At 47.2% G+C, this 17,438-nt stretch overlaps 1 long non-coding RNA gene across 1 annotated transcript; it reads right to left on the reverse strand.

Moving 5' to 3' along the window:
• Window positions 1-7,914: 7,914 nt before the first annotated feature.
• Window positions 7,915-9,848, reverse strand: LOC119295833. The gene is made up of 2 exons (XR_005144358.1): window positions 8,567-9,848; window positions 7,915-8,475 (listed from the first exon to the last, which is right to left on the reverse strand). It is a non-coding gene; the product is annotated as an uncharacterized LOC119295833 (long non-coding RNA).
• Window positions 9,849-17,438: the final 7,590 nt, after the last annotated feature.

Here is a 17,438-nt window from a genome sequence, read left to right on the forward strand (position 1 = left end):
CCAAAAAACGCTTCAAGAAACGCTCTACTTCACCCCAGAACATTGAAGTAGACGGCGACAGTGAATTCAACTTCACCCCTGAGCCGGAACAAGAAGAGGTTACTGTTGTGGATGACCTGTCAATGCTTGAGCGATTACATAAAGGTGGCCTTCTACATGTTGATGTTGCTGAACCCGATGAGCACGTCATTCATGATAGTGATGAATGCATTTATTGATCTCAGAGCATATATAGACGATAAAGATTATTATTAGTTCATGTCAGGTATTCAATATTATTATATATATATATTGTTAGTTCATGTTAGGTATTCAATTTTTTATGTTGTACTTGATGAAGATACACTTAAGTTATATACATATTATTATTCATGTCGGTATTAAAAAAATATGTTGTACTAATTTCGTTTACTCTTTGTCATGGCACGTGGTGGGGTGGTACTTCCATTCCACCTGTACCTCTCCGGAGAGCGTTGTACGAGGGTACGGCTTCAACGGTGGGCGCTTCTTCATCGGCGTCATTGTCCACCGGGAGAGGAGGTCAAGGAGGGAGGAAGAAAGGAGATCGGGGAGGACGTGGCCGTGGGAGAGGTATGCAGGCTCCTACGCCTTCCTCTCCGCCATCCCTAGCTAATTCACCCGAGCATAGGACTGCTAGGGTGGACACGTCTGAGGAGGAGGCTACGGGGACTCCGGTCCACAAGCCTTGGGTCGACGGGCCTTCATCCCGCGAGACTCCAGACCAGGGTACGTCCCAGGAGAAGTCCGGATGGGGTACCTAGCCGGATCCGCCTGAGGGGCCGAGTGGCCATGCTGATGGTGGCGGGGATCCAGCTGATAGCGAGGATGAGGTGGTTGAGGGGGCCACCGTCTACCAGTGTGGTTGTACACGGCTCCCGCCCCTGCCAGTGACCCGTGAGCAGAGGTGGTTGATTTTCCCTAATGGGGAGAGGTAACTGCATTTACTCTTTTTGTACCTTTCGCCTTCATGTTTCTTCAAATATCTAATGTGTTGGCCTTGTCATACTGCAGGGGTTGGGACCATGCTCCGGAGGTCCGCAGGCCCAACACCGTCCTTGGTGTGATTTGCCGGCAAAACTTCTCGGGGTTTGTCACGTTGCCCGGTGAGTGTTAGCTTCCACAGCTAGGATTGAGCTGGGAGCACTACTTGGCTGCCCCGGCCCCACCGGAGGAGATGATCTACGGTGTCTTGTCCCACACGAGGGCGAACATGGTGATCAGAAAGTTCTGGGTAATTTCTCCTTTACACAATTAAAAATCTTCAAATAGCTAGTTGTTGTACTAATCAATGTTGTCTCGTTTGATTGCAGACCTTCTACAGGTGTGAGGAGGGATACGAGGAGGCCGCGGCAAAGATTATTGATACCGAGTGCAAGCGCCTACTACAAAACTTCTATCACGAGGCTTGGGTGCAGGCTGTTCGAGACTACTACACCTCGCGTGGTATTAAGAAGATCAAGTCGGAGTGCCACGAAAAGTTTCTGAAGAAGGAGCAGTACATGACGGATAATTACCTATTCTTAAGGCCTTGTACGTAGTTTCCTTGATTTGATTTGTAGGTGTAGCGCTCAAGTTTCTCTTTACTAACTTAGGTGCCCCCGATATGGTGTGCGGATCAGATGGATTGTTGGGAGGTGTTGGTGGATGAGTGGTGCTTAGACCAATGGCTAGCCCTCCACAACAATGCAAAGGACTGTCGTGCCCAAATGGAAGGTGTGTCACACCATCAAGGCAGCGCCAACTTATATCAGCACGGGCGGAACTGGGTATGTGTTTGCTTCATGATTCATGCAATTCATTCTTCATGCTAGCATGAGCCCTTTAATTACTAATTTACTTTGTTCCTCTCTTTCAGGCGCGACACAATAAGGTGGAGGTGCCAAAGGTGTACGACCTCTATGCCATGGCCCATACTGCCTCGTACAAGAAGGTCAAGGCATTCTCTGAGTCTGACCTTGATCATCCAGAGAACTTCACCAACATCTGTTCACACAACAAGCTCATGAAGTACAGAGATGAGGCGAAGGCGAGGAAAGGGGGGACTTTAACCCAAGCTAAGGTCCCATTGATCCAGAGCTGGTGATGATATCTGGTGGTGGGAGGTCCCATGGCTCGATAGCCATTGGAGATGGACTTATCAGTTGTCCTCGCACTCTCCCGGAGATCAAGGCGTGCCAATCGAGCTCCGCTCCTGAGATAAGGCCTCGTCAATGGCCTTATGAGCTTGCCTTCGAGGTTAGTTATACCGACTCAGCTTTTTTCCTCCACTACATTGTGTGTGCGACCATCAATGATTACAATGCTAATGAGGAGTGGTGTTGTAGGCTGCTCTTCAGAGAGAGAGAGAGAGAGAGAGAGAGAGAGAGAGAGAGAGAGAGAGAGAGAGAGAGAGAGAACCCATGCGCTTCTGGCGGAGAGGGACCGACAGGCGGCGGAGAAGGAGCAGGAATTGGAGGAGAGGACTGCTAGGATGTTGGAGGAGAGGAGAGGGCACGGAATGACATGCAGAACCGGGCCATCTACAAGCTCCTTGTGGTAAGTTTCTTCTGCATATTAGCCAAATCATGCACTTAATGTTTGTTTCATTACTAACTAGTATGACTGACTCGTCAAACCAAATGTGCAGTTCGTGTGCAAGAAGACCGATCAGACCCCTCCGTCGATGCCAGTCATTGCTCTGGGGACCACGATGAGTTTCATTTGAATGCTCATTAGTTACTAGTCTTAACATTTGAGTGTCATCATGCTAACGAGACATTGCAAATGATCTTTGGTGCAGCGTAACTCCAGACAAGCATCGCATGATCCTTCTCTAGGTGGTACCGGCACGAGCAACCCCGGGGCTTCACCTCCGTGATGAGGGTAAGTTTTCTCTAGTGTTTTGCTTAACAAATGCATAATGACCTAGACTTAGCTTTATTTCCTCCAATATGCTTACCATAATGACCTAGACTTAGCTTACTTTCCTCTAAAGTGACATAATAATTTTACTTAGCTCCAAAATGATCCATTTTACCTAAGTTAGCTCCAAAATGACCTAAGTTAGCTCTATGTTAGCTATAATATGCTAAGTTAGCTCTAATATGCTTAGTTACCTAGGTTAGCTCCATAATGACCTATACTTAGCTTACTTATGTCAAAAATGGCATGATATGCTTAGTTAACTCAAAAATGGCATAATTACCTAGGTTAGCTCAATAATGACCTATACTTAGTTCATTTAGTTCATTTATGATATAAGTAGCTTACTTAGCTCATAAATGGCATGATAACCTTGGTAAGCTCATAAATGTCATATAGTTAGCTTACTTACGTCAAAATGGCATGATTACCTAGGTTAGCTCCAAAATGATCCATTTTACCTAAGTTAGCTCCAAAATGATCCATTTTACCTAGGTTAGCTCCAAAATGATCAATTTTACCTTTTTTTAGCTCCAAAATGATCCATTTTACCTAAGTTACCTCCAAAATGATCCATTTTACCTAAGTTAGCTCATAAATGATCCATTTTACCTAAGTTAGCTCATAAATGATCCATTTTTACCTAAGTTAGCTCCAAAATGACCTAAGTTAGCTCTAATATGCTTAGTTACCTAGGTTAGCTCAATAATGGCCTATACTTACCTTACTTATATCAAAAATGGTATAATATGCTTAGTTAACTCAAAAATGGCATGATTACCTAGGTTAGCTCCAAAATGATCCATTTTACCTAGGTTAGCTCCAAAATGATCCATTTTACCTAGGTTAGCTCCACAATGATCCATTTTACCAAGGTTAGCTCATAAATGATCCATTTTACTAAGTTAGCTCATAAATGATCCATTTTACCTAAGTTAGCTCATAAATGATCCATTTTAACTAAGTTAGCTCATAAATGATCCATTTTACCTAAGTTAGCTCATAAGTGTCATTTTTACCTAAGTTAACTCATAAATGTCATATACTTCTTCTTCTTCTAGTCTTCTTCTTCTAACTTTCTTGTTTCCCATTTTGCATATTTCATTCACTTCACGGAAGCTTGCATTGATGGAGTGCTTGTTTTCCCTTTCTTTTTTTCTTTTGTATCAATGAACAATGTGGAACTTGCTATATAGATGAACAATGTGAAACTATTGTAATATGTATGGGTGGAACTATGTGTTGGATATGTATGTATGATGAAACTTATGTGTTGGATATGTCATATGTCTGTTGTGAAATTTCCCTGTGAATAATTTCCCTGTGAATATATATATAGACACACACACACACACACACACACACACACACAAACACTATTCAGATCACGGGATCAGAATAATATTCTGATCACAACATTAATGCGTCTGACCTTCCTCGAGTACAAGTTTGAACTTCAGCTAAAAAGTGTCCAAATGGGGCTTGCGATATACCGTTGGAAAGCTATGGACACCAGTATCATGACCCAAGTTGAATTTTTGGCAAAATATAAGCGGTTTAAGAGCAGTTTTCAAAACCGTTTTCCTTCACACACAAAACGTGAATCGTATTTTCGATCGCATTTCTAAACCGTTTATTGGAATGATGCAAATAATATGGCGTTGGAAAGCTGTTGCAAAACCGTTCTTTCCACATGTTGAAAGTTTTCTCCAATTCCTTATGGTTAAAGAGTAATTTGGAAAATTGTAAAATTTCGCAAATCGAACAGCCGAGTTCGTATTTTCGATGGCATTTCTAAACGGCTAATCCAATTGAGGCAAATGATATGGCGTTGGAAAGCTTATGAAAATGCGCTACTTTTTCATGTTGAAAGTTTATTCTAATTTTGAACGGTTTAAAAGAAATTTAGAAAACAATACAAGTTCTAGCGAATTTGTAATTTCGAGCTAATTTTTTAACCGTATGCCTGAATGCAGCAAATAATATGGCGCTGGAAAGCTTGAGGAAATGTGAAACTTTTTTTATCTATTATTTCTCCCAATTCCTTATGGTTTTAAGTCAAATTTTAAAATGGCTAAAAACATAGTTTCGCCATAATTTCTACCAACTTTATCGGAATGGGGCAAATAATATACCGTTGAAAAGCTAAGGAAAATGCGAAACTTTTTCATGGTGATGGTTTCCTCTAATTCATAGCCGTTTTCAAGTAATTTCGAAAATGGCTGGATCATTCATTCTGCCTTTATCCTGAAACAGATTCTTCGAAAATGCACCGCGTGAAGAACCTGAACTTCTCGGCATGTCTACTTGAACTTCACTCTGTTTTTCACGTGTTTTTTTTTTGCCCGTAGCTCTCCATCCACTCATCGGAACACTCACCGGAATTGAGCAAGTGATATACCGGTGGAAAGCTGCTGTGAACACGCAACTTTTCCGTGTTGATCTTTTTTTCATACCAGCGACGATTTTAATAGTTTTTCATCTGAAATTCATCCACTGCATTAGTTGAACTTCCTACTGTTTTCAGTTGAACTTCTATGACGTATGTTCATTTGTAACTTTTCTCATCCATTCGTCAGTGTTACATAAACGATATTCCTTTTATACAAACCTCTCTCACAATAAATTTTTTAACTTTCTCTCACGAAGGACTTGAACTTATGACAACAAAACTTTTAGCCTTTGCCTTTTTTATTCTTTTTAATACAAAATGCACACCGTGTAGTACGTGAACTTCTAGCAGTTATAAATCTGAACTTCTTTCGATTACGTGAAAATATCTGAGTTTTTTATATAATATTAATTTGATTTTCTTAATCTTTTTTTATGAACTTCATGTTATATTATTTTTGAACTTCTTGTTTCCAAATCTTTAATAACGAGGAAACTCTGAGTTTTCTATAATCATCGAGCTTCTCCATCTTTTTCATATGGACTTCCTGGTTTTTCTTCTTAATCTTTTTTATGAAATTTTGAAGCGCTCTATTTTTAAAAGTTGAACTTCTTATTATTTAATTTTTGAACTTCTTATTTGCATTCTTTAACAACGAGGAAAATCTGAGTTTTCTATAATCATCGAACTTCTCCATCTTTCTAAATTGGAATTCCTGGTTTTATTTTTTCTTAGTTTTTTTATGAAATTTTTGAAATGTTCTATTTTTAAAAAGTTGAACTTCTTGTTATTTTATTTTTGAACTTCTCGTCTCCATTCTTTAATAACGAGGAAAATCTGAGTTTTCTGTAATCATCGAACTTCTCCATCTTTTTAATATGGACTTCCTGGTTTTATTTTGTTCTTAATCTATTTTATGAAAATTTTGAAACGCTCTATTTTTAAGAAGTTGAACTTCTTGTTATTTTATTTTTGAACATCTTATTTCCATTCTTTAATAACGAGGAAATTCTGAGCCGAAACTTCTTTCTGGATTGAGAGAATTATTTTAAAATGCAAAAAAAAATTCTTTTTTGTGTTTTCGAACATGGAAATACAAAGTGAACCTCTCTCACAAGAATTTCTAAACTACCCCGGACAGAGCACTTGAACTTCTTTCAACAAACCTTTTAAGCTTTTATTTTTCTACACTTTTATTCTCACCTGAAATGAATTCTTCGCAGTACTTGAACTTCTCATTGTTTTCACTATGAACTTTTGTCACATTTTTTTGTGTACATTGAATTATGCGTTATTGAAGCTCGGACGCCATTTTTTGCCATTTTAAAACATGTAATTGGAGGTCTGATGTCCCGCAATATAAATTCTGAACCGTGCACAGAGGTGCACGTGAACTTCTTGCAACAAATCTGAGCACATTTTCCGCATGTAAATTTTGCATACAAATATTTATTTTTGAACTTCTATTTTTTGTATGTAAGAACTTCTGATTTATTTCAAAAATAATGGAAAAGCATACCCATAGCACAAGCACACCGAACACACGCACACACGACCATCTTATAAAATCCTAGTCTTTAATAACATACAAAAAACATAAAAATGGTTTTATTTCTTTTAGTAACATAAAAAAATCTAGTCTTTTAATAACATCAAGCCGCTCAGTGTTTTAGATTTGAACTTCAAGGGGTTTTTAAAAGGGAGGAAGTCCCTTTTTTATAATTTTGTGTTGAAATGCTTCATTTTTTTAGTTTGGCCTTCTTTATTTTGTAATAAACATTGGACTTTTTCGCCTTTTAAATTTGAACCTCTAGGTTTTCTACAAGTGGGAAACTCCCTTTTTTTAATATAAATTTTGGAATGATCAACTTTTTAAATTTGAACTTCTAGATTTTTTAAGAAATAGGGAAAATCCTTTTTTAAAATATTTATTCGACTGCTCCGGCTTTTTATTTGAACTTCTCTTTTTTTTCTTTAGTACCTGAAAATACGAGTTTTTCTAGCAAATACCGAACCGCTTTGGTTATTCAATTCGAATTTCTAGGTTTTTTAGAAATGTTGAAAATCCTTTTTATATGAATTTGTCACTGCTTCGTTTTTATTTTGAACATCTAATTTTTTTTCTTTAGTAGCGGTTACAAATCTGAGTTTTTAGTAATCATTGAACTGCTATGTTAATTTAATCTGAACTTTTCAAAAAAATTAGAAACGGGAAAATTCATTTCTGTTATAAATATTGAACTGATCTGTTTTTTAAATTTGAACTTCTTGTTTTTTTGCTTTTGTATAGGAAAATAATTTGATTTTTTCATAAATTTTGAATTAATCCTTTCATTGGAAAAAAATCGTGACATGAATGCCCCTGAACTTTTTTTATGGCAAACCACCCCATGTTTGGTTTTCGAACATTTTCATTTGTATTTTCTAAACTTCCTGATCTTTTAGTCTCTAAAATCCCAAACTTGCGTAAACTATTTTTTATTGTTTTTCAAAGCATACTTCTATTTATTTAGTGAGCGAGCTTCTAAATTTTGAAAAGTGAGTGTCTATTTTTTAAATGCACCGAGAGATGGACAAATATAAAAGTTGTAAGTTTTTTAGATAGGCAAACAACCTTTTTGTGAATATGTATTAAGACCACACACACACACTGGAGGACCTTTGCAACACACACACACACACACACACACACACACACACACACACTGGAGGACACACGAATGCTCAACAAAATAAAAAAAACTGAGTGCACACATGTGAGCTCGCAACACACATGCAAACGCATGAGCACACACACAGGAGACATCACAGTCCGGACGCACGCACCAGACACACTAGTCTTATTAGTAATTATACTTCACAGTGCTCTTTCTTGATTTTGACTTTCATGGAACTCTTCTTTTGAACTTCTGATTCTGAATATCTTCATATAATCACGAGGGCAACAGGTTTGACTGTATAAACATTCAATTATCTGCACTCAACTCTGAAGTATACTGCTGTAGTTCTAGAGCAACCTCTGCCATTCAGTTATCTGAACTCTAGCTAAAGTTGTTCAACTTCGTGCCAAATTGCAGACGAGCACTTACGTGTAGCAGTAGTAGGGGGGCGAAGCTTCATGACATGGGCTAAGTGGGGATGACGACGGCAGGTCTTGCAGCCTGCAGCAGCCACAAAAAACGGAACATGTACACAAACTCATGGATAGTAAAGGCTTCTGCATTTTTGCGCAAACTTTTTCTTGGTACACACCAATAAAATATTCCATGCTCAACGTCCAAGCGCATGAGCATTATGCACTTTACGAGATTATGGTTTAGTACTAACTAGCACAGCCAGGAGCAACTTTAATCCTTCAAGAAGAAAAGAGCAACTTTACGTAGTCAGCAACCTAGTTACCTGAACTTCTGAAGAACAAAAACAAGAACGATGTAGAGTTAGATTTTCAGAGTGGCAAGTTCCTCCAAATTGTCAAACAAGAATCACTTGTGAAGATAGATGGGTAGTCGCCTTAGTACAAACATGCAGAAGCGGTGGCATCTCAACAAGCAAGGCAACAGAGGGAGAGGAGCAACAGGGAACGCCACACAATTGTGATCGATGCTGCTGCGGCTGCACCATTTGCATTGCCTGAACTTCTCTGTGTGCACACTCGTATGCAAACGTATGAAGGTACTGCATTCTGCTTCTAGCTTGGCTTCTGTTAACACCGCATGTGGCTGTCATGTGCACGCGGGCACCACACACGCTCCGCCCGTGAACCGGACACAAGCACACATGCGCCGTTGGACTGCGCAGGCTCACCGGCCGAACTTCACAGGCTGGATGGAGCTCGTTCTTCCTTCCAGCGGAGTCGCGCCCAGCGCGGCGAGCAAAACCATGCCTCAGGCCAGCTCTGTTGGTCACCAACCAGCAGGATGATACCACGGGCCAAATATGAACTATGTGTACGCGTTGCCGAACTGCAGCCTCCCCGGCTCGTGCGTGCCACTGAGCAACCTCGTTCATGGACCGAGGAGAAGCTACCGGAGCTACTGCCCCATTCTTTAAGATCCAAGGAGAACTGAGGAGGAGGAGTATAGAGGACGTGGAGGGATCTCATAGTTAACCTCACCGGCGGGCGCGGTAGGGACGGGGGTCGAGGATGGCTACGGGGTGGTGCGCGGTGGCCTCGGGCGGCAGCGGGAGGCGCGTCCTGACTCGGGGAGGCGGCGGGAGGAGCATGGGGCCCAGGTGGGCCACGGCGGGAGGCGCGCCAGAGCCACGGGCGGGGCGCTGTGGCCTCGGGCGGCATCGACAGGCGCGTCAGCAGCAAGAAAGGGACTGCGTGGGGAGGCGGCCATGGACTGCGTGCCAGGTTGATGGTGCTCGAGGATCCCCGGCGGCGGCGGCGATTGGGACGCGGAGGAGCGTGCGGCCATGGCGGAAGTGCGGCAGCAGGTTCTCGGTGGCGTGGGCGGCGCCCAGCGACCCCTCGCTGGGGGGGTGGGGGGGCGGCGGCGCCTTGGGTAGGTCGGCCGGCGGGAGGGGGCGCAGCGAGGGTGGCGGCGCTCGGGGGAGGGGATCGAGGGAGGTCGGGGTGGGGACTGCGGCAGCGAGTGGGTGGGGTGGTTTTTTCTGTAATAGGTCCGGTGGGGTTATCGGGAGTTCGGGAACAACTCGTGGGACTGAGATCCGGTGACTTGCTGTGGGCGAGTCATCCGTGAACAGTACAGTGCCTTGCTCCCCTTTTTACACCGTCAGATCAAAAATCTATGGATAGATCTGTATGAACAGCAAAACAGCAGGCGAATTCCTGTAGCGCATGCACTGTAGCCGGATTCCTGTAGCAATAATCCCTGTAGCATATCCTGTAGCTCATACACTGTACCTTTCAGCTGTTCACACGAATCTGTCCATAGATTTTTGATCAGACGGTGTGGAGAGGGGAGCAAGGCACCGTACTGTTCACCTGTGACTCGCTCACGGCAAGTCACCGGATCTCAGTCCCAACTCGTGGCTCCTATATATATATGGCGCGTCGTGATCCAAATAGGATTAGAATAGTGTCACCCTATATATATATATTTGCTGCGAAAATGCTTGAATATAAGAAAAAAAGAAGAAGAAAAAGGCAATGCAACCTTTTTGCCGTCTGCCACAGAAGGCAAAGAGGCCACGTGGTAGCAACCTGTGCAACCTGGGAGCTGATCCATTTGGTTACTTTGCCGTCTGTGGCGGACGGCAAAGGCTGGAGGGTTTCTGTCTGTGGCAAACGACAAAGGCTGGGGTACTTTGCCGTCTGTGGAAGACGGCAAAGGCTGGGGGGGGTTGCCATCTGTGGCAGATGGCAAAGGCTAGGGAGGGCATGACGCGTGGCTGGCCTCAGATAGCAGACAACAAAGGGGAGGGCATGTTTGCCGTTGGCTAGCAGACGGCAAAGCCTCCCATTAGCCATCTATTGTGGCTAATGTCAGTTGTTTCCTTCCACCTTCTTTGCCGTCTGCCACCGACGGCAAAGGGGTCTTTGCCGTCCGCTGGCAAATAGAGTCGAAAAATCAATTGTTTACCGTTACGTACTGTGCCAGGCATGTTTGTCGTCAGTTTTCCGGTCCTTTGCCGTTTGCCATGGCAGATTGCAAATCAGCTGATTCCTGTAGTGCATGTCCCTCAACTCATCCATCTCCGGTGCCACCAACCCCTTTGTCGGTCCGGATCCCGCTGACATTTGCAACATCAACATCCGTTAGCGTGTTCCCGTGATTCTCGACCCGAACGACTCCACGTACTATGCGTGGAAGACCTACTTCTCGCTTCTCTTTCACGAGAACAATCTCGAGGATCATGTCGACGACTCTATCGACTCGCGCGCCATGAAGGATGACTCCGAGTGGACCGTGATCGACGCCACGCTCATTTGGTGGTTCTTCCTCATCGTCTCGAAGGACCTGTTTCACACGGGCGTGAGCGATGATCATGACGCACACGCCGTGTGGGTGAAACTCAACGGCCTCTTCACCGACAACCAGCTTCAGTGTGACGCTTTTCTGCAGCAAGAATTTTTTGGTTGCCATCAAGACGATCAATCAATTGATGATTACTGTTGTCGTCTCAAGACGTAGTCTGATGAACTCCGTGACATTGGCGCCAAGATTGATGATGATCTCCTCCTTAGCATGCTCACGGCCGGCCTCAATGAGGACTTTGGCAACGCCGCCGCCAATCTCACCTTAATGCCGGAGCCCTCCTTCTTCAAGTTCATGGCATACTTGCGGTTGGAGGAGCGCCGGATGAAGCAGGTGAAGAAGCGCGTGCAGCACACCGCCCTCACCGTTGGCACCTCTCGTGGTGCCCCGCCGCCACCCGCTCCACCGGCACCGCGGAACCCGGTGCCGCCCTTGCCCCCGGGGTACTACCACCTCCCGCCCACGCCACTCGCCCCTCCTGCACCTCCCCAGCAACAGGCAGGCGGCGACCGCCGCAACAACCGTCGCGGGGGCGATCGCCCGAAGCAGCAACAACAGGCGCACGGGGGGCGCCTCGGCAGCAGCAGCCTACGCCACCCTAGACCTACGGCACCAACCAGTGGACCGACGTTGTCCACGCATACTCGACGCCGGTCCCACGGTCGCCCGCGCCTGGCATCCTTGGGCCTCGTCCAGCGGGCCATCAGGCCTATCTCGCCGCGCCCGGCGTCGCCGGCTATGCGACCCTGTCTGCACCACAGATGGATGGCAGCTATCCCGGCGCCCTGGCGCCACCCTATGGCGGGTCCTACCCGCCGCAGGTTCCGCCGCTGTAGGACCCATCCCTCCTGGCTGCTTTGCACTCGGCTCCGTCACCCAGTAACTACGGTGGCGGTGGAGATTGGTACATGGACTTGGGCGCCACCGCTCAAATGACATCTCATCTCGGTAACCTAACCTCTTCCACTCTAGTTCATACTCCCACTCGCATCACCGTTGATAACGGTTCTTCCTTACCCATTACACATGTTGGTCATAGGTCGTTTCCTTCTACATCTACCCCTATCACCATGTCTAATGTTCTTGTTTCTCCCGACCTAGTCACGAACTTTGTATATGTTCGTCGCCTTGCTCGTGAGAATCACATTACTGTTGAATTTGACGATGTTGGTTTTTCTGTGAAGGACGCCCGTACCCAGATGGTTCTCCATCGATGTGATAGCCCTGACGAGCTCTACCCAGTGCACTCCTCCGCCACCACCTCCACCCACCCAGTCGCCCTTGCCGCCAGTGTCGACCTTTGTCATGCTCGTCTCGGACAACCCAACTCCACCGTTTTGCGTCAAATTCTTCGGAGTTTTTCATTCTCATGTAATAAGGTTGACGACCATACTTGTGAGGCTTGTCATCTTGGCAAGCACGTTCGTCTCCCCTTTAGCACGTCTACAACTATTTCCACTTTTCCGTTTCAGTTACTTCATAGTGTGTTTGGACATCCCCGGTTGCAAGCAACACGGGCTAACCTATACTACTTGGTGATTTTAGATGATTTCTCTCATTATGTGTGGACATTTCCTCTTCGTCGCAGGTCTGATGCCCTTGCCACACTCACCGCCTTTTATTCCTACGTCACCGCACAGTTCGGTTCGTCCTATCCTTGCACTACAAACTGATAAGGGAAAAGAGTTTGACAACGTTGTTGTTGGTAATCTCCTAGCCTCCCACGACACTATCTTCCGCCTCACTTGTCCCTACACGTCCCAACAAAATGGTCACGCCAAGCATGTCCCACGCACTCTTAATGACTGTGTATGCATGTTGCTCTTTCACTCTAACGTGCCTTCCCGGTTTTGGCCGGACGCTCTCGCCACTGCCACCCTTCCCATCAACATCCGTCCGTGTCGCCCCCTCTGGAACTATGCCCTCACCAGCTTCTCTTTGGTGCGCCTCCATCTTATGATGGTCTTTGTATCTTCGGGTGTCTCTGTTATCCTAGCACCGCGTCCATCGCTCCTCACAAACTCGCTCCACGGTCAGTTCCTTGCATTTTTCTCGGCTACCCTCCTAATACCAAAGGTTACCGGTGTTATGATCAAGTGTCCCACCGCATATATACATCGCGACACGCGCACTTTGATGAGATGGTGTTCCATTTCCAGCAGGTACCACCCTCCGCCGAGCTACCCGCGGCTCCTCCCGCCGCGCCTCTGCCCTGGTGCAGCACTCGGTCGCGGCCTGCCCCTGCCACCACACCTGGCGGGCTTCCCCCTTCGTCGAGTCCCTCTCGGCCTCGCCCCGAGCCCGACGCCTTCTGCCTCCACAGTCCCATCGGACACCACTGGCGCGACCGCCTCCTTTAGTGGTGATCCCTCGGGTGCGGCCTCCTCCAGTCGGGCCACCTCTGGCTCTGGCTCGGTCGCCTCAGACGCGGCCACCTCTCCGGCCGCCACGACGGCCTCGTTGGATGCCTCTAGCACGACCCCCTCCGACTCGGCCGCTGCGGGCTCTCCGTCGTTTCAACCTCGAGGTCCTATGAGACTGGCTCAACTTCATCATCGCATGTCTCCCCTCCGGCTCATCCGGTGGGTGCTGCACCCCCCTCTAGTGTGGTCACACGGGCTCGCACTTGGACGTTCCAGCCTAGCACGCACTACACCTTTGACGATGTTAGACTGTATATTGTACGACAACTGTATTTGTATCTGTATTGTACCTCTTGGTACCTTATATAAAGTGATAGGCCACGCACCAGATGCGTGAGCCAGTTTCCACCAAACCACAGTTTAACATGGTATCAGACTAGGTTTTCTCAACCCTAGCCGCCGCTCCCTGTCCTTGGCCGCCGCCGCCGCCTCTTTGATCGCCGCGCCGCCGCCAAGATCTCTCTCACCATGAGCTCCTCCGGCGCTCCCTCGGCCTTTTCCGCTGCCCTGCCCGCCTCTACATCCTCACCTGCAGCGGCGCCCTTCATCCCGCCCCAGCTTGCGGCGCTCCTCGCCGCCAGCACCACGAGCTAGATGGCCGCATCCACCACCTCGCGCCCCCTGTACCTCGGCTCGTCGCAGTTCGCCCCAGGGTTATTCCCTACGTTGCCGGCCTAGGCATCGGCCCCCCTGGTGCCCTTTGGTGCGGCGCCACCCCCGGCTCCATCGGCGCCCTCGGCCTCGATCAACTCCACTGCGGCCGATGTCGTCGCCCCTGCTGGATCCACGGTCGCCGACGGCCCGGGCACTGGCCCCTATCAGCTCAAGCACCTCATCACGGTGCGTCTCACGCATGACAATTACCTGTATTGGCGGGCGCAGATCTTGCCACTCCTTCGCAGCCGTCACCTCGAAGGCTACGTCGACGGGAGCCTCCCGTGTCCGCCCAGCCTCGTCCCTGCGGTCACGGCCACCGGAGCCCGGGTCTCGGCCGAGAATCCGGCGTACCGCGCCTGGGTCGCGCAGGACCAGGCTATTCTGTCCGCACTTCAGTCCTCCCTGACGGAAGGAGTTGCTGGCCTGGTGGTGTTCGCCGCCACGTCTGTTGACGTCTGGGCGACGATGGCGGACAGCTTCTCGGCTAACTCCTCCGCTCGCGCGTCGACTCTTCGTCAACAACTCCTTGAGTGCAAGAAGCTCGACTCCTCTGCGCACGTCTACTTCAACAAGATCAAGACGATCGCTGACACCCTGTCCGCTATCGGGGAGCCGCTTCGTGACACGGAGTTCACTGACTTCGTTCTTCGGGGCCTCGATCAGGACTACGACAATCTAGTTGAGGCGGTGCGGGGTCGTGAGACGCCCCTGTCCTCTCGGGACTTGTATGCACGCCTCCTCTCCACCGAGCAACGTGTTGACGCCGCCATGCCGTGATGCAGCTGAACGATCCTCAGGCCCACGCCGCCTACCGTGGTGCTTCTACTGGTGGCCATCATCCACCTCGCCCTTCGGCTGGCCCGTCCACGGGAGGTGGTGGCCGCCAGCCTCCTCCATCGCAGCCGTCACGTGGTCCTCCTGTGACCACCGATCGCCGCGGCCGGCCCAACGTCGACTGCCAGCTATGTGGCATCCACGATACTATGCCTCCCGCTGCCACCGTCGCTTCAAGAGGGACTTCCTTGGCATCGGCAACGACGGGCGCGGCAACGAGAAGCAAGCTGCCATCGCCGAACAGAGTTCCGCCGGCCACCCCGACGGAGGCGGGTACACGCCGTCGTATCCGATCAACCCCGCGTGGTACTTCGACGCGGGTGCCACGGAGCACATGACCAATGAGGCTGGTCAGCTCCAGGCGCAGGAGCCCTACCGCGGCCGTGACAAGGTCCGCACCGCTGATGGTTCAGGTATGCCCATTACTCATGTTGGTCAGGCATCCCTTCTGTCTAGTTCCTCTCGTCGCCTTCGTCTTCGTAATGTCCTTCACGTTCCGCATGTCACTCGTCCATTACTATCTGTTCGTAAGTTTACTTATGATAATGATGTGTTTTGTGAATTTCACCCGTTTCATCTCTTCGTTAAGGATCGAGCCACACGGGAGGTTCTGCTTAGAGGTCGCATCCATCAGGGCCTGTATGCGTTGGAGGCGCCATCTCTTTCGGAGGCCTTCACCGCTGTTCATACGTCGACGTCCCATTGGCATGCCCGGCTTGGGCATCCTGTGTCTCCCATAGTTAGCCATGTTTTGCATCGACATGAACTTCCTACGTCGTCTAGTTCTAAAAATTTAGCAGTTTGTGATGCTTGTCAACAGGGAAAAAGTCATCAGTTACCGTCTGTGTCTTCATCTCGAGTTGTTACTACTCCATTAGAGCTTGTGTTTTCAGACGTATGGGGCCCTGCCCAAACATCTGTCAGTGGTCATAAATATTATGTCAGTTTCATTGATGCCTACAGTCGCTTTACGTGGCTTTATCTCCTCAAAAGCAAAGCTGATGTGTTTAATGTGTTCTTACAATTTCAATTGCATGTTGAGAGACTCCTACAGCATAAAATCATTCATGTTCTGTCCGATTGGGGGGGGGGGGGTGAATACCGCAACCTCAATTCTTTCTTTAATAAGCTTGGGATATCTCATCGTGTTTCTTGCCCACATACACATCAGCAGAATGGTGCCGTTGAGCGCAAGCACAGTCACATAGTTGAAGCTGGCCCTACACTTCTTGCTCATGCCTCCGTGCCATTTCGGTTTTGGAGTGATGCTTTTACCACTGCTTGTTTTTTGATTAATCGAACTCCTACTCAAGTATTAAAAATGAAGACACTGCTTGAACTGTTGTTTAACGAACTTCCTGACTATACTTTCCTCAAGGTTTTTGGCTATGCTTGTTGGCCGCACCTTCGGCCTTACAACAGTTGCAAGCTTGAGTTTTGCTCCAAAAAGTATGTCTTCCTTGGGTATAGTGCTCTTCACAAAGACTACAAATGTCTCCATGTTCCAACAAATAGAGTCTATATCTCCCGTGATGTCGTGTTCGACGAAAATCTGTTTCCTTTTTTGAATATGCCATCTTCCCCAACCGTTGTCTCTTCCTTTGTTCATAGGTTGTAGACGCAATCTTAACTTACTGAGTATCTCAAGCCACAGTTAAGATTGAGGGAAGGTGTTTGTATCTATATTGTATCTCTTGGTATCTTATATAAAGTGATAGGCCACGCACCAGATGCGTTGAGCCAGTTTCCACCAAACCACAGTTTAACAGACGAGTATGTGTGTGCTGCATCAACCTCGACACTGTCACCTCTACCTTCCTCCGCTCGTTGCGATCCGAACTGGCTTGTTGCGATGCGCGAGGAATTCGACGCCCTACAGCGCAAGTGATGGCTCCCAAATAGTAGAAGGAAACGACCCAAAGGAGACATCACACCATGACGACAACAAGTGGAGACAGCTCGCAGGGGCTTGTAGGTAATTTCACACGCGGTTATTACAGCAATCAAAGTGATACAAGGGTTTTATTAAATCGGCCTATGGCATGGCATGGCCCAGGTCAAGTTTAAATGCAGGGAACCAAAGAACCTCTAAAAAATCCAAAAAAGCATCTTGCTGGATCAGTTCAACCTAAAAAAAGGCAAAAAAATGGATCTTGCTGGATAAGTTCAAGCTCGCAAGAAAAACAAAAGATGCATCTTGATGGATTAGTTCAACCTCACGGACCTCATCATACACACAACACAAGCCTGGACTACCGCAAGTAA

The sequence above is a fragment of the Triticum dicoccoides genome, chromosome 4B (genome assembly GCF_002162155.2).
Source record: "Triticum dicoccoides isolate Atlit2015 ecotype Zavitan chromosome 4B, WEW_v2.0, whole genome shotgun sequence".
NCBI lineage: Eukaryota > Viridiplantae > Streptophyta > Magnoliopsida > Poales > Poaceae > Triticum > Triticum dicoccoides.